At 33.2% G+C, this 25,347-nt stretch overlaps 1 protein-coding gene and 1 pseudogene across 1 annotated transcript in view; one reads left to right on the forward strand and one right to left on the reverse strand.

The window, feature by feature from the left end:
- Positions 1 to 25,347, reverse strand: part of LOC125193655 (4-coumarate--CoA ligase-like 9) — a 57,806-nt gene that overhangs the window by 3,608 nt on the left and 28,851 nt on the right.
- LOC125196172 lies at positions 13,806 to 16,177 on the forward strand (annotated as a pseudogene).

Below are 25,347 nucleotides of genomic sequence, written 5' to 3' on the forward strand. Positions count from 1 at the left end.
TTAAAAGTTTTTTAAGGGGTTAAGGGGGGAAAAAAAAAAAAAGAAAAAAATGAAGAGAGAATAAAGTATGAGAGAGTAAAGTAAGTGAGAAGAAATGTGTTGACTTTAACTAAAAAGAGACATGACTCACTACGTGGAAAGTACCAAAATGGCAAAATGACTCCACTGCTATGGAACGAAGGGAGTACAATTTGGTGGAGATACAGTTCTCGTGTGGATTAGAATTCTCTGAAGTTCTTATTGGTGAAGTCTTTATAGTCTAGTTGTCTTTCACGTCCTCCTTAATTGCTGAGCTCATGCCCATTCCAAGGTTGATGTATGAGTTTGAAATATAAGCACCATGTCAGCTTTCTTTATTTTAATTTCTTTTCTGTCACCTGGATTTCAGTGAAAATTTCTATTCTGGAAGATGTGAAAATGATCGTACGTGAAGAGTTTACTTCACAATTAGGTGAAATATTGAAGTAGTAGTATTTGTCAGTGTAAAACAGAGGGCCGTTTGTTAGATAAAATGTTTTCCAGTGATTTTATCAATTGCCATGCATGTAACATCATATAATATTAGGTCATACTATGTGTTGTCTCTCCTAATCTCTGCTTTGAAGGAAAATAAGGATCATTGGCCGACTGATAGTTTTCATATGTTGTGATTGTATTGTGTTGTGGTGGTTTAATTTGAAGTTTAATGGCATATCTTGAATATAGCCTCTTTAGCTCTGTTGTCTTATCTGCCTCCTTTTCCTTTTTGACTTGTTTGAGCGGCAACCTACTCCGCATCTGAGGGCCTACCAACACCCCCAGCCTTTGCCATGAACAATCTACCAGCTGAGATAAACTTCCCCATGCATCGTCAGCCTGATATTCTAATCGAGGAATATCCAGAACGTCCTGGTGAACCAGAATGCAGTTTCTTCCTAAAAACTGGCGACTGCAAATTCAGGTCAAATTGCAAATTTAATCATCCCAAAAATCGTGGGTTCAAGGGAAACCAAACACATACACGCTCAGCGACAAAGGCTTGCCACTTAGACCTGTAAGATTGTTTATTTTATTTCTCAATGCATCGTACACACTCATAGATATGTTGCCTTTACAATGTCCGTAAACGTTCTTTGTTGAATGGAATCTGGACGAATACTCTTGAGTTTTGATTGTAATTTTTGACAATGCAGGATCAGCCCATCTGCACGCACTATCACCGCTACGGCATATGCAAGTACGGACCAGGTTGTAAATACGATCACCCATCAAACTATGCCATCTTGCCGACCCCCTTTGATCAGCCGGGTGTAATGCTGGGAGAGGAAATGAAAGCTGATTTATAAGCTTAGAAGCTTGAGCTGAGCCTAACTTAGAAAACTCTCAAGTGTTTTTGTAAGGTCTTATTTAATTGCCCGTTTGAAGTTAAGCAGAGTTTAAACTTTGGACATGCAACTTGTGCTTGACTCTGTTAGTACCTAAATACTACAGTTTTGTTGTGACCAACAACACTTGCATATTTAATTAAAGATGGTTTGGCCTGAATTCAAAATCAGAAAAAAAAGTTGCTGAAAGTTGAAAGTAAGATTTCGTTTTGTCCCCTAATTTACTTTATAGCCCGGATATGTGGGATGATTTAAATTTGGGGTGGGGATCCTCGGCTGTGCATTTTTCTACAGCATCACACAGGATTAAAAATATTAAATAAATGAAATAAAATAAATACATATTCTGTATTATTTTATTGTTATATTAAAACAGCAGAGTGCTATGCAAAATTGCACGACAAAGGATCCCCATCCGTGCGATACAATACGAACTGAAAAGGGAACTTCAATGTCGCGTTCCCAGCAACTTAGATGGGATTATTTTCAATTGATTGAGATAAATGAAAATAGTATGTTAATCTTTCAGTTGTTAAAATTGTATAGAATTTTGGAATATCTCAAGACATTTGATCATTTCTATCATTTTTAGCTAATTTTGTTTGATTTATATCCATTGAATTGAATGAATACGTTTGGAAAAAGGCTTAATGATAACGACATAACTCAGTCGTATTTACCACCACTACAAAATAAACGAGTTTACCGAGCACATTGGTGCTCGGTATAGGCAAAAGTGCTCGGAGAATTGGGAAATACGAGCACTTTCGAGCAATTCAAGTGCTCGCCAAAGTCAATTTCGATCATTCCAAGCACCTTGTTGTGCTCGGAATACTGGCCAAATTTGCGTGTGCTCGGAAATTCGAGTAACCTCTATGTGCTCGAAAATTCGCGATACTCCATGTGCTCGAAATTCGATTGCATGCACATATGCTCGAATTTTCGAGCGATAGCTTGAAACATATCCAAGCACATATAAGTGCTCTAACGGTTAATTTGTTTGTTTTTTAAATTTATTATTTATTTATTTAAAAATTAATAAAAAGCAAAATAATTTAATGAATAAATGAAGAAAACAAAATTCAAATAAAATAAAATTAAATAAAATAGTTTTACAATTGCTTTATTATAATATTCCTCCTACACCATTAGCTAATTTGAATCCGCTCACACTTCTCCAATCTGCAAGTTGTATGAGTTTGCGGCCCCATTCATCCTCCATAGGTACATCTTTAGTTGCTTCACTGACTCTTTAATGTTATTCATTGTTGTATGCTTTCACTTTAGATTATCCGGTGAGAATCTCTAGTCAAAGAAGAACTAGCTCGGCAACCCGATTTCAACACATGTGGCAACCTGAACAAGCAAGGGAAGAGGGATTGGTTGACTCTCTTTCGTACGCACTCTTCGTTCTCTTTAAAGCGTAGGTATGTATCGTTGCGAGCGCTCAGTAGCAATCGGCTAATCCGGCCACCTATTTCACGTTTACCTGCATGATGCTGGTGAGTGATACGGTCAAAGCTCAAGCTGATCAAGCTGAGTGACTCCGACTAGAGTGAGAAGAAGGGGAGAGCTAAAAGGAGGGCGATCGAACAAAAACCTTAACCCACTAATACTACTAACTAGTATAGGGAAGTAAGGATTGATAACACAGAGATGAGGCGTTGGACATTTGTTTGTGCGACACGGCTTGGGGCTTGGTTGCTGCCACGCTTTACTTTGGGGTGGGTTAAGTTTAACTACGGGTTTGGAAAGAAAGACTAAACTGAACAACTAACTAAGCTAACCTATTTAATCAATCGAACAAACATTACTATAAAAGGACAAACGAATAAACGGGATTGTCGGTCCCTCGCAAAATGTACGAAAAATAAAATAACTTTAACAAAATCATCTTCTTCAACAAATCGCAGGAAAAACAGGCAACTAACGAGATCGAAAAGCTAAAGAAGACGAAACGTCGAAAACACATAAAACTTAAATTACTCCTACGATCTAAACTACGACAACGTAAAAACAAGAACTATGACATTTTCATGCGAAACGGAAAATAAACACCTAGATCTAAACGAGCAAGACGACTCAAACATGAAACATCAAATCTAAGCTAAGACTAACATAAAACACAAAAGCAAACAGATCTAAAACATAAGACGGTAAACAAAACATGAAGCTAAGAAATGAAAACGGAAATTCGATTAAACTAAAAAAGAACATCAAATAGTCGATTACAACAAAGGAAAACAGAACTAAGCTAACAAAGCGTAAATTGTTTCATCACCCCTTCTCGGAGTGGATTACATAACGGAAATGGAAATGTGCGGGAAAACGAACATGTAACGAAACTACCGGTAACTAGACGAACCAATTGTGTGCGGCAAATCGAGAGCAATGAATTGAAAGGAGACTTTGATTTCAACCCGGGAGTGACTGAAATCCTACTTACTCTAAGAAGATGGATGAGAACCCCTCTAAACTACAATGCAGAAATGAAATTGGGGGAACTCCTTTCTTGGTGTGTTGGGCTTCTTTATATAGGGAAACGTAGGGCTCGATCCTACGGTACCACCTTCCGAAATGACGTCCTGCCCTTCACACCTTGAGTGAAGTTTCTTAATCTTCTCTTCGGTGCATTAATGGCGGCTCCTAGATATTTGATTTGATCGGCTCAATCGCCCTTTTCTCCTCCTTTCCTCGACTTTTGCTTTCACCTTCTTGAATTGTGCGATCTTCGGTTTGTGGCGAAATTTACACACACTGGCTAAAAGGATCGTTAGTTCACGATTTAAGTGCGTTTTACTATAGAACACATGCATGAAACGAGCCTCATCGGGGATCGAGCACAATGGTTTGAGAAATGGAGAGGAAAAGCTAGCTTCTAGAAGAGATCTTGGCATATGCAAAAATGTTGGTTCAAGAGCTTCTTGGCTAGTTCGAGACATGAAATGGGGACTAGCTCGTATCCAAGACCTAAAGGTGCATTAGCTCGTATGAAATGAAAAACACTCGTATAAAATGAGAAAAACACATTTAGAATTGGAGGAAGTGCATACCCGAATGAGTTTTGTTTGATAGTTAGCAACTCAACGTCTCGCTACATAAAGTTCATAAGCAATTTCCTATATTTGACACATTTACAATGTTTTAAATCATTTCGTTGTTGAATAATTATTAAATTTTTTTTGTATATTTCGAGTACATTGTTAGAGTTTGTATACTAGAAATCACGTTTCGAGTGATTGAATCTTGTAAAACTCTTATTTTATTTTCCAAGGAATAAAAGCATTATTTTTGTCGTAATGTTGTTATGTTTTACATTTAATGGATGTTAATTGCATGTTTAAATGTATGAGTTAACTTAACAAAGTCTAAGTCTTTGTTTTAGTAGACCGGTTGTGGGCGGCGCCCACTTTAAGGTAACACGGTCAGTCCTAAACAAAGAAAAACTCGTTCCATATTAATAGACGTGTTTCAAATAGTTAAAGTGGAGAAAAAAAAAGTAAATAGTTAAATAATAATAGCCTTATAAGCACTCATTTTAAAAAATTAAAAATATATAGTTAGAATGGAGGAAAAATAAAGTAAGAGAGATAATAATGTAGAGAATAGTATTTCTATTATTATTTTTCCAAAATGAGTGAGAAAATGAAATGCCTATTAATGTGGAACAATGGAAGTATTTTATCTAAGAGTTCTTTTGAAACATTTATATATTCCAAAGAACATACAATTGAAAACTCACCGAACTAGCTATAGAGTGTTCCTAACTTTTATTCTTAATCTATTCAATGTTTACCATCGATATTAATAATGTAAATTAGGGAACATTGTCGGTTGTTATGGTTTTCAAATTTTTATTAGGATTTCGGGTGGATGGGTACCCGCAATATGGTACGGGATACCCGACACGGGTATCGAGTAATCCGGTATGTCGTGGGGCGGTATCGGGACAACAATTTGGCTAGAATCGGAATACGGATACCCGCGGGTAACCCGTTCCGCCACCCCTACTATCTCCGAAAGACGAGGTCTTGATAAATATTTGTTTCTTAATCAATGTAGGTTAGCATTGAGCATACGGTATTGATTATGCATTACTTTGACTTATCAAATGGTGCGGGTTTTCGTAACCCAATAATCCTGATATATTGGGTAGTGGTGATTAATATCTAGCGGTGCTAGGATTGCTATTATATTGAATCGTGCGCGAGTGAGTCTCGTTTGATAATGTCCCAAGAGGAGCGAAACAAGACTTTATTATTCGGAACCTAGCTAGTTGGAGTTTAATTACTCTATGAATAATAAATAAGCGTTTCATGCTAAGTCCACTCTTGGAATTAATAAGATATTAATTAATTAAGTCCATAGGAGACATTAATTAATTAATGGATATTTTAATCTTAAGCGGGAAATGAAAGATAAAACGGAAACCCGGATTACTTATAATTTCGGATTTGGATGGGGAGAGTTCAATATTACTTCTATAGTGGCTGCTCGTAATATTCCAATTAAGCTTATATTAAATTGTGGGTTCAATTTAATTAGTAAAAAGTAAATTGGATGAGCCCTATCCAAAACCTTCCATAGACCCTATGCCGCCCAAAGGAACTTAATATAAATAGGAGAATAAAGGAGACAAAATAATCACAATTTTATTCTTAAAATTTTCGAAAATTTCGCCCCCTCATATTGAGCTGGTCGAATTTCCTTCTCCTCCGTGGAGTAGTTTTTCGTCTCTTTTATTTAAGTCCTAGTATTCGGTGAGATCAGCCACACGATATTGAGAGTTCGGGAACCGAGAGAAGATCTGTGGTCTAATATTCAAAGCATCACGTGGAGAAGTCACTAGCCATCATCAATTATTTGAAGAATTAATAAGGTATTATTTCTGCTCAGTAGAAAAGCATGTTTTAGGTTTCAATTGCACTTAAAGCATGATTAATTCAAGTTATGAGCATGATACAAGTAAGAATTACGCGAATAGATTTTGTCTAAATAATTTGCTAAATAGATCCGATTTTTATGTGATTATAATGAATGCACGCCAGTGCGTTCCTTCATATATGGTACTGGCATTTTCCGAGCACATAAGTGGTGCTCGGCGTTTCTTAAAAATATAATACTAGCATATTATATGTTTAAAATAAAATTTAATATTTTCATAAATATTTATTGTGAATGATCCATATGCAAATTTTTCGAGATATTTTCTTACTTCAAAATATTGATATGTAATATTATAATATTTTATATTCTTCTTGTTTTTGAATAATTATTGATTTTTTTTTTATTTCTGAGCACATATAAGGTATTCGGCATTTTCCGAGCACATATATGGTGCTCGGCATTTCTTAAAAATATAATATTAGCATATTATATGTTTAAAATAAATTTTAATATTTTCATACTCATTTATGGTGAAGGATCCTTATGCATATTTTTCAGAGATATTATATTACTTCAAAATATTGATAGGTAACATTTATAATGTTTTAAATCCTTCTTGTTGTTGAATAATTATTAAAAAAAATTGTATATTTTCCGAGCACGTATATAATACTCGGCATTTGCCGAGCCCGGATTTGGTGCTCGGCACTTCTTAAAAATATATGTTTAAAATAAATTTTAATATTTTCATACTCATTTATGGTGAAGGATCCATATGCAAATTTTTCGAGATATTTTATTACTTCAAAATATTTATATGTAATATTTATAAAGTTTTATATTCTTCTTGTTGTTGAATAATTATTGATTTTTTTTTTTGTATATTTCCGAGCACATATATGGTACTCGGCATTTTCCGAGCACATATGTGGTGCTCGGCAGTGCTTAAAAATATTGATATTATATGTTTAAAATAAATTTTTATATTTTCATACACATTTATGGTGAAGGAATGCAAATTTTACGAGATATTGCATTGCTTCGTAATATTGATATGTAATATTGACGTGTTTTAAATTCTTGTTGTAGTTAACTAAGTGGAAAATGTTTATATCCATGAATAATTTCTACTTATTTTAATATATCCCGAGCACATCTTTTGTGCTCGCCATTCTCCGAGCACATATATGGTGCTTGCCATTGTTGATTGATTGCAAGGCCGAGCACGTTGACCTGCTCCGAAATTGCTCGGAGTTAACACTCTCGTTTCTGATATTGCCGAGCACCTTCAATTGTGCTCGGTATGTTCCGAGCATAGTTGAAGGTGCTCGCTATTTTCTGAGCACATTTAACGTGCTTGTAGCTGTCATTACAACAAATATATTATATAAGGATACAAAATTAAGGACGCAATTGTTTGCGTTAGGAATTTTTTAAAATAATCAAAATTTAAGACGCAAAAATAAGTGTCCTTAAATTAGAGACGCATTTAATAGATGCGTCTCTGAATTATAGACATAATAAATAAATGTGTTTTTAATAGTTTAAGTTGGGGAACATTAAATAGAGGAGTACTATATCTATAATCGAAGGCACATTAAATAAATATATCTAAGTGATTAATAGTACTTCTCTATAGAACCTTTTATTGTAATGGGACTCCGAAAATTTTAACTATCTTCGTAACGATATTGGATATTTTTAATAATAAGTTATTTTATAAATCTATAACATTTATTGAATGTTATGTAACAAATTGCTATAAAATGGTATCATTAATAGTTAATGGTTTGTTGGTGATTAAAGGTAATACACTTCCAACATCCAAAATAATTTGATAAATAAATCGGGTATTACACAAAATTAATTGCACAGTTAAACAAATCAATAAATTTAGGACGCTAATGTCGTTGCGTCGTTAATTGCAAAGCTAAACAAATCAATAAAGCAATTCATTATGTTAAGACAATATTAAAGAGTTCTTGGTTAAGAATAAAAATTGTAATTCACATTAATGAATTCAGTCATATGTTAAGGCAAAAAATACCAAAATTTTAAATTGCACAAAACTAAAGTAAAATACACACCATAAAAAAATAACTAATTTCATCACAACAAAATACAACTAACTTGCTAAGTGGAATAGACTTGAGCTTAACAGGGGTCAAAATAGATAAAGAATACCTATCCTAGTATAATTGTGGGCTGGATTAATCGGACCTCAAGTTGATTGGGTTTTGAGCCGGGCTAGAATGAACCAACCTACTTAACAATTCTTCATTCTATCACTTAACCATTCTTATCCATCATATAAGGATGGTTAGTACTCTCTCCGTTCCCTCATAATAAGATAGACTAAGTAAGAATTTTTTTACTATAAATAAAAATGATTTAACTATAAAAGAACTTCTCAAAATAAAAAAATGACTTAACTATAATGGAATGAGAAAGTATTAAAGAAAAGGAGTTCCTCGGACTTTAAAATAGTTGACTGACTACACTAAAAAATACTAGGAGTAATTAGTAGAAGATGCAAGTGACATGTTAACTTTTAAAAGATTACTAAACTAAAGTGTTGTATAAAAATAGCAGTAACTTTTCATCCCAATTTAGCTAAAGTACTTATTTATCTCTTCTTAATCTTTATTATCATAACTTATAAACATAAGCAACTCTATTTATGTTATCAATTGATCGCATTATTTTCCGTCCTCTTCCTTCGGTTGCACGATTGCATCGTTAGTTGATCCATCTCTATCAAAGGAGTCGAATCAAGATCACAGGCTTGGCTTTTGTGGTGTCGAAAAATAAAGCTTATTTGATCATATTTTATTTATTAAAGATCAACAATTCCATAGAAGATAATTAGTTTAAAAGTATATACTGTATAAGGGTAGAAAAAGAATAAATATTTTAATTCACAGTACAATTTTTTTGCCTAATACTCCACTTTTATTTAAGAGTAAAGGGCCAAAACTGCCATATATGCTATTTTATGATTTTGGTCCAAACATTATCTTTTGAATTTTTTGGTCTATATATTTAAAATCGGATCACAATTGGTCCTCCGTTAACAATTCCGTTAATTTTATGACGGTCAACGGGTTTAACCCAATTTTGACCAACTTAAGCTCTTAATTGTGATTTTTAACTCACTAATTATATACTTAATTATTTTAATGAACTAGTATTACTCCGTGCTATGCACGGACTAAGAGATTTTCAAAAGATTGATAATTTTTATATGATTGAAACACAATTATAAACAATATCATTATGTATGAAAATCATAAACAAAAAATCGTAGCAAATAATAACAATGAACAAAATGAGTAAAATGTAAGTTATATGAGAATTAAAATTATTTACAAATTAATATTGAAACAAAGTAATAAACTTGAAATTATTAATACAAAATATAATATTCAAACATTAACAATGTATTTATTCCGTAAATTTCATTGTTTTAAATTTGTAATCATTTCTAAAACCTTCTCTCGTGGCAACCGAGATGCTCGCAAAACCACCAAAGCTAGCATATGTTGTTTTCTCGGCCCACCTAATCGTTGTGTATATAATAACAATGAATAAAATGAGTAATAAAATTGAGAATTAAAAATATATACAAATAAATATTAAAAGATATTAATAGACTTGAAATAATTAATCACAAAAATGATTAAAAAAACATGTTAGAAAATATTGTTGAAATTCAAGGATGCAAGGATCATCAAATAGAAAAAGAGATCTCTACTCACTTAGTAAACTAAATACTCCTCCGTCTAAGTATTAGACTCACTTCTTTAGACGATGATTTAAGAAGTGATATTTAAATAATTAAAGTGGAGAGAGTAAAGTATGAGAGAGGGAAAAAGTAAGAGAGAAGAGAAAAAAGTAGGTGGAGAATAAAATAAGATAGATGTTTTTGCTAAAAAGGAAATGAGTCTAATATGTGGGACATCCAAAAGGAAAGTTCTCTAATACCTAGGACTGGAAGGAGTACAAATCAAATTAAATACATAGTATTAGCTTTAAAATTACAAAACAACTACAATTGAAATTAAACACGTCACTGCGTTCATTTCACAAATTAAATGGAGTCATGGACCATGACATCGTTGTTATGAAACACACAGAATTCCAAATGACAATAATAAAAATAGATGTTATCAACCATGTCACTGCAAAGAAACTAGTACTTCAAAATTATAGTACTATAAAAGTAGAAACCAAAATATCATAGGCTTAAAATGCATGCTGCGAAGTGCTAAGGCGACAGCCATTTCACAAATCAAATGATTCGCCATCAGTGGCTCTAGGCTGAGAACACTGGACCTTCCTCAACACCCCTTATCGCCGGTTTGCCGGAGAAAAATCATCCCTTCGGTTCTTTCTCTCCCAACAAAATCCAAACAAAATTCATTTATATGCTAAAATATTGGAGTATATATTTTAATTTACACATTTTGCTAACCTCACACTCACTCACGTTTAAGTTATATATTTTTAATTCGTTTAAATTACATCCACTCACTTACATTTAAATGGTAGGAACTATATTTTTCAGTATACGTGGAAGCATTCCTATAATTACCACAAACCAAGTATTAAAAGAAACAAAATCTAGTCATATATGCTAAAATATTGGATTATATATTTTAATTCAAACGCTAACCTCCCACTCACTCACATTTAAATTATATATTTTTAATTTGTTTAAATATCTATTTTAAATAATCATTTCCTAAATACCCTCAAAACTCCCGATTATCATTTAACATATAAATTAAATAATATTAAAAAGTTAAATTATCACAATTCACCTCCCCTCCAATTCCTCCCCCCCCCAAAACCCCTCTCCCAATCCACCATCTCCGAATTCGTCCACAACTCCCTCGCCCTCTCCGCCTGGAAAACCACCGGATACTCCACTTGGTCGCTCCGCGTCAACCCAAGCAGCGGCAGTTTGCACCCCACCGAGGCTTACGTCGTCTCCCCACCTGCAAGGAGCACGCGCTTGAGCTCAGGGCTCTAATCCCTCATGAATTTTCTCCCTGCTGCCGAAAAATTCATTCTTGATCGGGTTCGCGTCGGTATTTTGGCGGGACAGCGTGGAAGTACGGGAAGAGGGCGTTTAGGTACTGCAATCACGACGTGGGGCACGCGGTGGCCATGGCCGCCGCCGGGTTCAGGTGGGGTGTTAGGGTTTTAGATGGATTAGGGCATGAGGAGCTGGAGAGATTGATGGGGTTGGGGTTTTCCCCCAAAATTCCACATTCCGAGTAGGCCGGTGAAGGGGAGGATGCCCAAGCTCGAATTCCAAGCATCCTGATGTACTAAAATAATTAAGGATATAATTAGTCAGTTAAATATCATTTAAGAGCTTAAGTCTGTTAAAATTGGGCTAAACTCATTGACCGTTATAAAATTAATGGAACTGATAACGGAAGACAATTGTGATAAGATTTGAAATGCATAAAAAAAATTAAAAATAATATTTAGGGCTAAAATCGTAAAATAGGCATATGTTAGATCGATTTTGGCGATTTCTTTCTTTATCTAAACATTATACTCCTCGTCATCCCTATTAGAGTCACTCTTTTTGAACCGGCGGGTTTTAAAAATGTAAAGAAAAGTTGGTTGAAAAAGTTAGTGGAATGTGAGCGTTTTTTATATTGATTTTATAATAAAATGTGAGTGAATTGAGTTAGTGGAAGCGTGAGGACTCTACTTCATTTATGGTAAAATGAAATGTGACTTAATTGGGGATCAAAAATGGAAAAGTGTATTTCTTAATGGAGACGGAGGAAGTAATTGGGGAAAATTTTTTAGAAAGTAACTCGACGAATATATCAATACATGTCTATGAATTTGTAAGTGAATCTATACAAAATTATCTAGTCTAACTTTTTTAGTCCCACAAAATAAAGCTACAAATATCAGTATTTCATAATCTAGTGTCTAAAGTTTCTAGTCCAACAAAATAAAACCATTTCATATTACCCTCCATCAGCTAAGATGAACATTTTTAGTCGACGGGATTTTAGTAATGATTGATTAAAAGTGTTTAATTGGAGAGAAAAAGTAAGTGTAAGTATTAAAGTAGAGAGATAAAGAAAGATAAATGTTTTAATAGGAATAAGAAAAAAGTGGTTGAGTATATTAATTGGAGAGAGAAGTTTCAAAAAGGAAATGTATCATCTTAGTTGAGAACTAAAAGAAACGTGTCATCTTAAAGCGGGACGAAGGGTTTATGTCTATGATTTTTTAAGTAAATCTATAAAAAATTATCTTGTGTCTAGATATTCTAGTCCCACAAAATAAAACCATTTCATATACTATATGTCTATGAATTTTTAAGTGAATCTATACAAAATTATCTAAGTGTCTAAAGTTTCCCACAAAATAAGACTACAAATATCAGTATTTCATCTATAATTCACGTATCATATTTTTAACTAGAACAATGTGAATTAATTTAGGTTGTGAACATATAAATTGTCTTAAAAGATCAAAGTAATCGCTTTTTTTCAAATAGTAGTATATTCCATATAAATTATACTAGTGGTATTCAAAAAGCCTTTGGTCATATTTAAAATATACTCCTCCGTCCTATTAAAATACGACGTTTCTTTTTTGATTGTTCATTAAAAATGCAATGTTTCCTAAATGAAACAATTCTATCTCTACTTTTTTCTCTTACTTTACTCTCTTTTCATTAACTCATAAAAGCAATACATAAAATCTTAGTCGAAACCAAATGTTCAGATATTTATTAGGACGGAGGAATAGTATACTAGTAGTATTCAAAAAGCCTTTGGTCATAACAATTAAACTCTACTAGTACTATTTTTGTAGTATACGTACTTTGTTTAGCCCACTCTAAATAAGTGAAATTTAGCCCTCTAAATAAGTGAAATTGGGATCTCTACATTTTTGTGGATTTGGACAAAGTAGGTGGGGTACCTTATATTAGTAGGTTAATGGTTTATTAGATAGAAATATTTTAAATTATTGATAATTACTTACTAGATGTAAGTTGCAGCAAAAGGCAAAAATGAGAATTTTAAGTACTTTAAATTATTGATAATTACTAGAAGATGTAAAAATTATAACAAAAGGCTAAAATGAGAATTTTAATTATTTTAAATTATTGATAATTACTATAAGATGTAAAAATTATAGCAAAAGGCAAAAATGAGAACTTTTTCTTAGTTCCCTCAGATGACTCCGTACATTTTATAGAAATGAACGATAATTTAAAATATTTTTAGGAAAATATACTCACTATGTTATTAGCCAATTTATTATTTTAGTCCGTATGCTATTAAAAATTTCGATTCACTTTTTACTATAAATGATAATCGGACTCATATTTTAAGTACTAACTTAATTCATTCGTATTTTTATAAAACTAATATATAAATTAATATTTTCTATAAAACTAATATATAAAAATGAGTTTTGTTTGTTTTTTTATTCAAACTCAAATGGGACTGTTAACAATAGATAAAGGAGATTATTACTAATATAAAATGCACAAATTTTCAAAAATGAAAACGATAAACGGAATGGCGACTGTGAGGCTACTTACCATGAGCGCTGCTTTCCACCGCCACGGCGGAGCATCGTTGCCCCCGCTGCCATCGAGGCTACTCCGCCTCTCTAATAGAGTTATCCGAGCATTCTCCTCCGCCACGTCTCCACCGTCCAAGGCTGTGGTGTATGACGAGCAGGGCGATCCCGACGCCGTGTGCAAAATCAGAGAACTGCCGCCGGTTCCGATGAAGGATGAAGATGTCTGCGTCAGGATGCTCGCCGTCCCCATCAACCCCTCCGATATCAATCGAATCCAAGGTTCTCTCCTCTCATTTCTGTTAATTCTGATTACTGCTTTGGAGAATTGTACTGTACTGCACCGATTTTTTGTATAGTGTTTTTAGTAGTTAGCTGAATTTATTCTCCTTGTGGTCAATTTTGAAGTTGTCGGTTTGATTTCTATATACGTTTGAATGCAGTTTGCCTATTTTTCTGTAATTGGAGTTCATTTTATTGTGTAATGTTTGTGCAATTGGATTCTGAGTAGGAGTGTATCCAGTGAGGCCAGCTGTTCCTGCTGTAGGAGGATATGAAGGGGTAGGAGAGGTACATTCTATCGGTTCTGCGGTGAAGGAACTTCGTCCAGGAGACTGGGTAATCCCTTCTCCGCCGTTTTCAGGTGAGCGGCTACTCATTTCAAGAGACTTTGAGCGATGGATAGATTGATAATATATGTATATGTGATTGATTAACTAAAGGATTAGACGATCAAATAAGCTCAAAATTGCACAACTATTGTTTACTCAATTTGCAAATATGTGGTAGTTTCACCTTTGAAATTTTTGAAAGAATTGTTTCTAGGTAGGGTTTTATCCTTTTATCTGCATATGCAAGAAACGAGATACTAGACACTTGGATCGCTGTGTTACTTCTTTGGTGGTGTGTTGAATAGTTGAAATACTCAAAAGGAAATAGGGATTATATTCATGTAATTGTGAGAGGTATTTCCTTAACCACCTATTGCTAGTTTACTACCAATTGAAAGAGGATTTCAAGTCTGGGTTGGTAAGATGCTAGTTGAAGTTTGGTGTCTGTGCTCTACATTATCCGTGACAGCTATTTCTGGTCAGGTACATGGCAGACGTTTGTTGTCAACAAGCAGAATGTCTGGCACAAGATCGATAAACGCACTCGTATGGAGTATGCTGCCACTATAACTGTGAATCCTTTGACTGCCCTGAGAATGCTTGAGGACTTTGTGGATCTGAAACCAGGTACTGATACATAAATAATGTTCTCTTAATTTTTTTGGATTATGTATCCCATGATACACTACATATATGGTTGATAGATACAAGTGAATATTTAATTGATCAAATTTAACTCTTGAAGCCAATAAAATATTGGATTATCGTATATATCTACTATTTAGAGAATGTTTATGTATTAATTTAATTTTTTAATTATATTTTCCGTCTTTTCCCTAATGTTCTTGGTTGGAATAGGGGACTCTGTTGTTCAAAATGGGGCTACAAGCATAGTGGGGCAGTGTGTCATTCAACTTGCACAACTTCGAGGCATTCGGTCTATTAACATCATACGTGACAGGTGAGCATTTGTTTGTGTGAATTAGCATTTCTTCGTTTGCATGCAGCAGGGTATTGCTGCCTAAATTTCATATGCTAGCATAGTATGGGAGCTGTTGCTCAATTGTTCTTTTGTCCTGAATCTTTTACATTGGAAATCTGCCATTTCGTGTTGGTATCCTCACTAATTACTATTCAAGGCATATACTGCCTATGCCTGCCACCTAGTAGTTTGCTTAACACCTAAATGGAGAGTTTTAAACGTCAGTGGACTTTTTCGATGCAGTACCAAATATCCCAAGTGAACTTGCATCAAGAATAAAAGTTTTTGTTATCTGACGTTATGAAATCTGCAATACCAGGCCAGGATCTGATGAAGTAAAGAGAAACTAAAAAAACTTGGTGCTAGTGAAGTGTTCACTGAGGATCAGCTGGCAGTTAGAAATGTCAAAGATCTTCTGGTATTACTTTTAAACTCTATATGTTAATACAATGAATTTTGTTTTAGATTCAATTTTCATGCTTGTTCTTTGGGCACCAGTTTGGTTGTTGGAGCCTTCTGGTCTTATTGGCAAACTACTATACTGTTTGAATGAATGGTGTGCCTACATAGTTTGAGATTTATTATTGTTATCATATTTGGTTTTTACTTGACATCATTGATTTTGCGTTTAATCATTTCTCACTCTTTCCTGGAGTAATGAGTTTGCATTTTACTCTTCCTAGGCTGATATACCAGAACCCGCATTAGGATTTAACTGTGTTGGTGGAAATTCTGCTTCCCTGGTCCTTAATCCCTGAAGTGAGACTTTCTTGTGCTTTACCAGAGAATTGTTTGTTGTCATATTTTCTTTTTTTCAAAGCGAGTATTCTTGTTTCTAGACAAGGTGGAATAATGGTCACATACGGAGGAATGTCTAAGAAACCAATAACCGTCTCCACAGGATCTTTGATTTTAAGGTACATATCCAAGATTGTAAGTGTAGCTTTAATATACTCCTACACTTATCTGATGTGGTTCACCTCTTATGGAGCAAATTACGTATCTATTTGATGGATCATCATGTGATATCTACTTATCCCACGACTTACTTTAAGATGCAACAACCTTTCATTGTGCACATAATAACGACATTTTAACCATTTTTTTCAGGGTTTATCCTTGACAGGATTCTGGTTACAGAAATGGATGGGTTCTGATAAATCAAAAGAGTGCAGGGAGATGATAGATTACCTTCTAAGCTGACCCGCTGGTGAACTGAAATACGAGTATGATTATAGTTATTTTGTCTCTTTCATCACCATTTCCTTCTCTTCTAAAAGTCACCTCAACTAACTACTGCATTTTTTGAGCTATTTGTTATTGGAACCCTGTCTAGTTCTTTTATTTTGAAAGGCATACCGACCTTTGTGACACTTGGGCGACACCTTTGATCTTCCCACTGCTTGACAAGGCCCTTGGAAAGCTAGGAAGCCAACCCAAACAAGTGATCAATTCTAGTTCAGTTGATTATTTGTGATCTGCCTTCAGTGAGTATATTGAGTAGAAACATAAGGCTGGGGGCCAATGAATGAGTCTATGGACTTGAATTTCTAAATATTAATAGATTTAGTACTCCCAAACAAGGGTTTAAATAATGCAAAGATTGTAATGTTTCTTTGCTCAAAATATAATCCACGGCTTCTTCAACTACTGTTGACATGATTTTATTTTAGCACGAGTACAATATTCTATTGTGGATATTTGTTAGAATTAGATATATTGTTGCTATACACAGGCATACCCTTGTTGTCAACTGGACATGTTGGGAGTGTTGGGAGCAACTGAACAACTTACTAAGTTGAGGGACGGGTTTGCAAATAAGGAAAGAGAAAGGGGGGTTTTAAGGTGTTGAAGAAGAATCAGCTCACTTGATCAGTTTGGGCTGAAACCGTAAGCTATGGAGAGATATATACATCTCTGATTTAACTCCTTGAGTTAGTTAATCAGATTAGAGTTGATTTTCCCCTCTGTGAGATTATCGTGTTCTTCAAGATCATCCAGAATAGAGAGTTCTTGAGAAATTGTGATAATTTGAGGGAATTGATTGTATTCTTCCATGAAATTCCATCTTCGAGTCATGAAAAAGAGGGGTCATCTTCTCCTGGGTGTAGGGTTTACCAACCACGTAATCCTTTGGCGTTGTGTTTTCCTTTTAGATTTCGTTTATTCAATTTGTGTTTGAATCGCATTGCGTTACAGGACAAAAGTAGAGACGAAACGAAAGAATTAAAAAAAGGGTTTCAAGTAAAAAAAAACAAACTATTGTATTTGAGAAAAATCAAGGTAACCATTTCTACAAAAACAAAGGGATGCCTCGACCGTCACAATTTGGCTTTCGTTTCCCAAAATTAAATGTTTCCTCCTATCGGAGAAATATCTAAACTTATATATTCCTGAATTTGATATCCAATTTAGAACAATACAACGTTCATAAAACACAAGCTAAGATGATACAATGTAAAAAAGGAGGGGAGAGAAAGCTTTGTAATCGTGTGCTCTCTATGACATCTTATACCTTATATACGCACGGGAAGGGCACTTGAAACATCATTACCATGAAGCCAATAATCATAATATCATGGAAGTGAAAGGGCCCAAAAAAAACATTGCAAGTTAAGAATCTGGCCCTGGGCCAAAGGGTTTTTAAACAACTAATGGAATAGTACAAGTTTTAATAAAAGTTGTTGAATGATTACAGAGGAGAATGAACCCATCTCTAAATGTAGTTTTAGTAATTGGGAGCAGTATTAGAGAATATCACTAAAAGTGAAAAAAGTAAGGGCATTCACAAGTTACAACGATGAATGCAAAGAAGTTAGCACTTTTTTTATGATATTACTCGCTCACCCCCCTAAGCTACTTAAATGGCTTTTATAATACACTTCGATTGATTTACGAATAAATGAAAATTACTAATTTCATTAAAATAACAAAAAAAAGGTATATTGAATTAAATAATTATAATTGAAATACTAACAAATAACATAATCAAGGGGACAAACTCCCAAAATTTTCCACAGATCATATCAAATCGATCATATTGGAGTAATGGAATTGTATTTATAGAAGAAAAATTTAAAAAAGAAGAAAAGGGAATTGTTTTGGTTTATTTAGTATCCATTAGGCAAATTGGTATTTATTTTATAATACTTTTTTTTTTAAAACATTTTTTATAATGGTTTTGGGCCAAAATATGAATGACATAACGAATGACCCCCAAACATGGTCAAACACACAAAACCCTGTAACACTAGTGTGCTCAAGCCACAACGTTGTGCTTTAGCTCTTGGGCGTTGGCGGGGGATCTAGGATCCCAAAAAAGGAGGGCAATATATAGTAGTAGCTTGATTTAGTGCGGATATGACTATTTTTCGTTTTCCGGCGATTTTTAGGAAAAAAGGGGCGAAAATGGTAATTTTATGTCCCGAAAGGGAAAATATGGGGGGGGGCGGCGCCTTTTAGATCGCCTGGGTTCGGGCATGGTTTGAGCATGCGGACATATGCCTTTAAATCAATAAAGGTCTTATTTTAAAAATATAAATGAGTAATTTTTTCTAAAAAATGGTTATTTTAAATAAATCGAACGGCAAAATGATAAAATTGTGTGGTAATTATATCATTAATACAAAATGTTTCATCAATGTTTCAAATTAACACAAAGATTTAAGTTTTATTAACATAAAGTTTAATTAGTACTTAAAAATTTGTACATTCGTTAAAAACCATTTAAAACGATTTCTTTATCTTATTTTTTATCTTATTCATTCTAAAATTATCATCTAAAAATATGATTTATACATATAAGTATCTTTATGAGGAGTTTGCATAACGAAATTGGGGTGGAAGAAGGTCATTTCGGTGCTGCAAGTCATCCAAAAACTAGCTACTATAGTTGCAACAACACATTCATTTTTATTTTACTATTTCTTTTGGAGAAGAGATTGAATCTATGTGTGTTTGTCTGTAAAAAAAAGAGGCTAAAACCAATTAAGAATAGGATAAAGGAAATGAAAAAATTACATGGTTCAGCTAGAAGGAGATGAATCATTCAAGAAATATATAGTATAATATATGGCTTATATACGTTATCAAAGATAGGGTGGAATTGTTTGTGCATGCGTTCACTTAGGGAGGATGAAAAACTCATTGAAAATTATTTATATAGATTAACTGCAATTATTTGCATATTTGTTGTGTGATAAGATGCCTATATGACAATGCAGGTATTATTTTGGAAATAATATCTGTAAGAAATAATTTTGGAAAGAAGCATAAAAAACAAGATAAAATAACGGTGGTAGTGGTTTTTAACGGAATGTCTTTAATTTGAAATACTAGTCAAACTTTTTGTATGATATATGCTAACTTGGTTGATTTAGGATTTCCGTAGGGGATTTTTCTGTTTGTTTCGATTTCCTTTTTGCACATATTGATTTTTAGAATAATTTGTTGAATTGTTGTTAGAGTTCTAATCCGGCTGCATCCTGTAATTTGGAGCTTTGTTCATGAATTTGAATCCTCTCAGGATTTGTCCTACATTTTAAAAAATTTTAGTGGCAGTTGAAAATATCCAATTTTATCTCGATGTTTAGTTTCAATAAATTAACTATAATGTCTAATTGAAAAGCTTTCTAGATCATCGATTTTTGTTGCAACTATTTTTTAATACTTTTGTAATTTATTTTCTTTTACAGTCTTCCAATGGAAGAAGATGCTCTCGTAAGTTGCAATCCTTTATGACATGGTTTCAGCTGTTTTTTTTTTTAATTTTTTTTAAAAATTTTTTGGCAGTTGGTAACTTTTTTGGTTTACCTTGGGCAAGTTTTGCAGATGAAAATGTGGAGGAGGAGTGTTCAACACTGATCCACTTTCTGCCTTGATATTGGTGTTAAGAATAACAGTAAAAGGGGCTGCTATTGTGACTCAAAGAAAAGGTTGATTTTTGGATTTGAGTCAGCATTATATCTTGTAGGAACTGTGTAGCGTTTTAATTGTGTTTTTTTAAAGAATCTGATAAAAAAAGTTTATTCCTTTCCCTAGATTTGATGATGCTAGGCAATTCATGAAATTCATGCTCCCTAATACTGGGTTATAGTAAAGGAAACTTTTGCACCTTCACTTTCATGACTCTAATATTTTGCACCTTCATTTCATGATTTGTACCTTCACTTTCATGTTCAAAGTTTCTAACCATCAGTCTTTTCTGTAGGTACTTTTGATTGTGTTTGTGTAAATTGAGGAAATTTTTCCCGCTTTTATGGCTGCCCAGAAAATGATACTTGGAAGATGTCCCCAAGATACAAATTAACAATTTGCAATGTTCTTAATATATTTGTCGGTCTCTTTATTATGCAGTTGATTTTGCTGTTGGTTCTTTTCAAGGTAACGAATTCAGGGAAGTTATGACCCCGTCCATGGAATTTTGAGAAAATGAAAAAAAAGGGAATCTTTAAAGCCTGACTAAGAATGTATTAATAGGGTTTAGTGGAGCCTGCATCCTAAGGAACCGAGAAGCGGGTGATTGAAAATCATGACTTATAAAAACTAGAAAAAGATATTTGTTGTACTCGGGAAGATTCATTTCCTAATTTAAAAATTGAATCGTAGAAACTAATGTGACTCTGTAGTATAAGCAATTTCCCTTCTTTGTGGTTGTATGCAAATACGAAATTGGTTTGACTATCATAATCATATTTGTATTCTAGTCTTTGATTTGAAAAGGTATGATCATTGCAGTATGCATGATCTTCAAAAAAAGGAAATATTGTTCCCGGTTTTCCCCTGAATATTTTATAATTTCACATAAAAGGGAATCTCCAATACCATGTTATTATCTCTTTCTAAATAAGTCTGCCCTTTCTTTATTGTTCTATAGCATTCTTTCCTGAAGGTTTTTTAATTCACATTCCTAATGAATTATATGTCATGGCTCAGTTTACATTCTTAATTTACATTTTTAAGTTTCGCTTAATTTACAGCACAAGGAATTCTGATACATGAATTCTGAAGATGAAGTCAGCGAGGTACTCTGTTTTGGTTAATGTTATAGTGTAATATAACTAAGTAGGAGTTGTTTGATACATGAATATCAGATTTTCAGATCTATGCACAAGCTTTGCTCAATGATAATTGGAAGTATGGAGAGAGTTGGTAGAGATTTTATCAAGCAAAGAAGGTGCATAATGTCCTTCCAATCTCGATTTACTCTTAATGAAGTTGTAATTTACTTATCGCGAGGGAGAAGAGTGTTTCAACTAATCAAATATTGTATCAGTGAATGTTTCTTAATTGTTAATCAATAAATTTATAAATTAGTAAATAAAATTTGAGATTTTTTTCGAAAATGGATAAATATTAGTGACGGATTTTCGTCAGTAATAAATTTTTACAAAATGGATTAATATTAGTGACGGAATATTTCGTTATAATAAAATTTGAGGTTTAGTAACTAAGTAGTTTTTTACATCTGAGCTAATCCATCAGAAATCTGTCATTAATCAGTTACTGCGGATATATAGATTTACTGACGGGTATTCCGTCACTAATTCCTGCTTTTTGATGATGTCAAAAGCGTCCCAAAAATTAATTCACTGACGCTAGCTATAAGCGCCTAATTAGTTTTTGCACGCTACAATAAGGACACTTTTTAAAGCATCGGTGATATATTTAATAACACAAAAAGTGTCCTTAATTAACCAAAAGCCGCCCTTAGACCTCTTTTTTCTTGTAGTGGGTGCTTCGTAAATAGCCTTTTTTTGTAGTGCACTACTAATCATGTCATTATAATAATAATCGAAAAATAGTTCTTTAATAAATCATTTTTACTTTTTTTATAATTGTATATAAGTAACAATCAATTTAAAAAAATAATACTCTCCTCGTCTCTTACTTAGTCACTTCTTTTCGACTCGCTTTAAAAAAAAATAATAAAGTAAAGTGGAGAAAAATAAAGTAAAAAAGAGAATACTATAGTTAAGATCTTCTCTACATTATTCCCTATTTTACTTTACTTTCTCTCCACTTTAACTATTTATTATTATTTTTCTAAACGAGTAAAAAGAAATGACTCAAGTAACATAGGAATAGGATAATACTAGTGTAATTTATTAGTTTAAATACATATGCTTCCAATTCCCCCTAGAGCCTGGGTTTTCTCAACAAACTTACTCAAGTATTTCTTCAATCAAGCAATTTGTTTTATGGATACTGAAATCTCATCTGTAGTAGTAGTGGTGTAGTAGTGAAACTTAACTTAAATTTTAAAATTTGACATAACTTTATTAATTTCAATTATTTATTTAAAAAAACATTATTTTATGAGAATCCAAACAAAATCCGTTGATGATATTATATGAAAAGCAAAAAATTGATAGTATTATTTTTCGTGATTTATAATACTATGTTTCTTAATAAAATCATATTGTAATGAAAGAAAAAGGGATGTTGGAATTCAACAGTGACGATATATTATATCGAACTGAAAATTTGTGTTTTGTTTTTTATGAATGATGTTTCTTAACAAAATGATATTTTGGAAGGAAAAATGATGTGGGTAATGATATAATTGATTCAAATGCGAATCAACATTGAGTTTTAGATGTTCTTGACAACATCTGATCCCACAGATTTTGCATATTTTTAGGATTATAATTGGTATGAATTGATAGCTTTTTTGCATGTAAGGTTAATATTTATGTACTACCATCCTATAAATTGGTAATTTGACCATTCTGGAGTTTTAGCAAATGAGGTAAAAATTGGTTTTGAATACAAGGTGCAAGTTAGAGTTTAAACAACGAACAAGTACAACCTAGCGACGTTAGGTTCGCATGGAGACATTTTGGAGTAGCCGAGTCAAGTCAGCGACTGCTGATTTCGCACGCCGCCAACCTAGCGACCCATTGGAATGCATCCGAGAGTCCGTAGACTTGCTAGTGACCCGCTAACTTCGCACGTCCACTAATCCAATGACCCACTAGAATGCACCCAAGTCCAGAGAATACCTTAGGACATGTTTATTCGAACCCCGAAACCAACGAAACACTGGAACGCTGGAGCACGGATCTGACCCAAAACTTGATTTTCATCTCTTGGAGCATTCCACAAGGTCATAAAAAACACAAATCTATTGTTTTACCATATCATTCGACTTATTTATTCTAAACAAGTCTTGGTTTAATTAAGCTGGAACTCTTCCCATCTATATAAGGAACCTCGAAACTTGATGTATGACTTTTTTGAGCATTCTACTGTTTTACATATCTATATATTTATTTGTGTTAAGCGAGTCTATTGTTTACCATATCTTTCTACTTATTTGATTTACGCAATTTGTCCATGGATAGCTAAACTCATAGAATTGTGGATTTGTTATGTGCTCTGATACAATTCTTTCATCTTCAGTAGCTTTGTCTTTGCAGCTCATTTGCTCCACCATAATCCCAATTTATCATTTTAGTTTAAATTCAATTAAATAATCATCCCGCTCCACTCTAAGTATTTATTATTATTTTTTTTAAAACGATATTTTGCAGAAAATGAAATGCCGGAGTAGCAGCATTCTAGATACACATTAGTTATAATTATATGTCCAAAAGAGATGGAAGATCACATATAAAATTCGAGAGACAGAGAGAGGGGTAAACCGTTGAAGTGGTTTCACTAACTAATAAATGCAAGTCCCACAGTGCTCTTATCTTCTTATGCAATTGTATAGCTGGGACAGTTCATTTCTAATTCAATTTGTCCGCTCATTATTTGTTTAGTTAAATTGATGCACAATTTCAAAACTCTCTGCACACGACTTATAGTACTATAATTTTTTAGATCAATGGATTTTATTTAGAGATTATTCGGCTATATATTTCGTACAAATACTTTTTTTCTTGTATATATAGTTTCTTCGATATATTATACTGCTACATATTCTAATTATTCACAGAATCGAAAGAAAATTAATATGGTCATAGTTATCTTCGACACTTTCTTGTGAGATCTATATATGATGATGACTCACTCCATAGATGATTATTTTAGATCTACTTTAAATTTAGCTACGCTTCCGGTAAAAAAAGAGATTTGATTTGATATGTGGCTATACATTAATTTTGATTTCATAACCATAATTTCTTTTTTAGGGGTTGTAACAAGTTTAATTTGGATTTTCCAAGTGTCTATTGATTGTGTAGTTAGGTCGGGCGCTATATAGTACTACTAATAAAGTACTCCTTCGCCTCCCATTAGAAGAGACTTGATCGCAAGACGTTAAGAAATCGTACGTAGTTTCGATCAAAAAGTTAATAATCGAGACCACTTTTTTATATTGATTTTATAATAAAGCGAAATGAATGAGCTATCAAATCTTAGATCCTACTTACCATTTATGGTAAAAGTGAAATGCTACTCTTAATGGTGACTAATAAAATCTAAATTAAGAACTTTATTCAGATCTGCGAGTATGTTGGTTTGATTTCTTACTAAATTTCAATCGGTTTTTGATTGTATTCCGATGTCAATATTTAGCAGCGGACTGAATCCGATACAAACATTTTGGCAGTGACTAAACTAACGATATTAGTACAATAGTGTCGATTTGCTTAGTAATAGTAGTATTAGTAACGAAATCGAGGCATTTAGTAGTGGAAATATACTCTAGAAATTGACAAGTTTTTTTTGTAGTGTTCAAAATGCGATACAGCAAACAAAACAAACATAGACACAAACAAACAATTAACTGAAAATGAGAAATGAACTAACTGATGCTTATTGATTAATGAAATATAGACATGGGATCCCTGTATGATAAGTTAAAAATTGAAAAACATACACAATGCAACACACATCAACCGTGACCTAGAACTTCTTTAATTACACAACTCCCTTCAACTTTCTAAATGTCCCTCTTCATGAAACACTCAACATGCAATTT

Source organism: Salvia hispanica, chromosome 6 (genome assembly GCF_023119035.1).
Source record: "Salvia hispanica cultivar TCC Black 2014 chromosome 6, UniMelb_Shisp_WGS_1.0, whole genome shotgun sequence".
Taxonomy (NCBI): Eukaryota; Viridiplantae; Streptophyta; class Magnoliopsida; order Lamiales; family Lamiaceae; genus Salvia; species Salvia hispanica.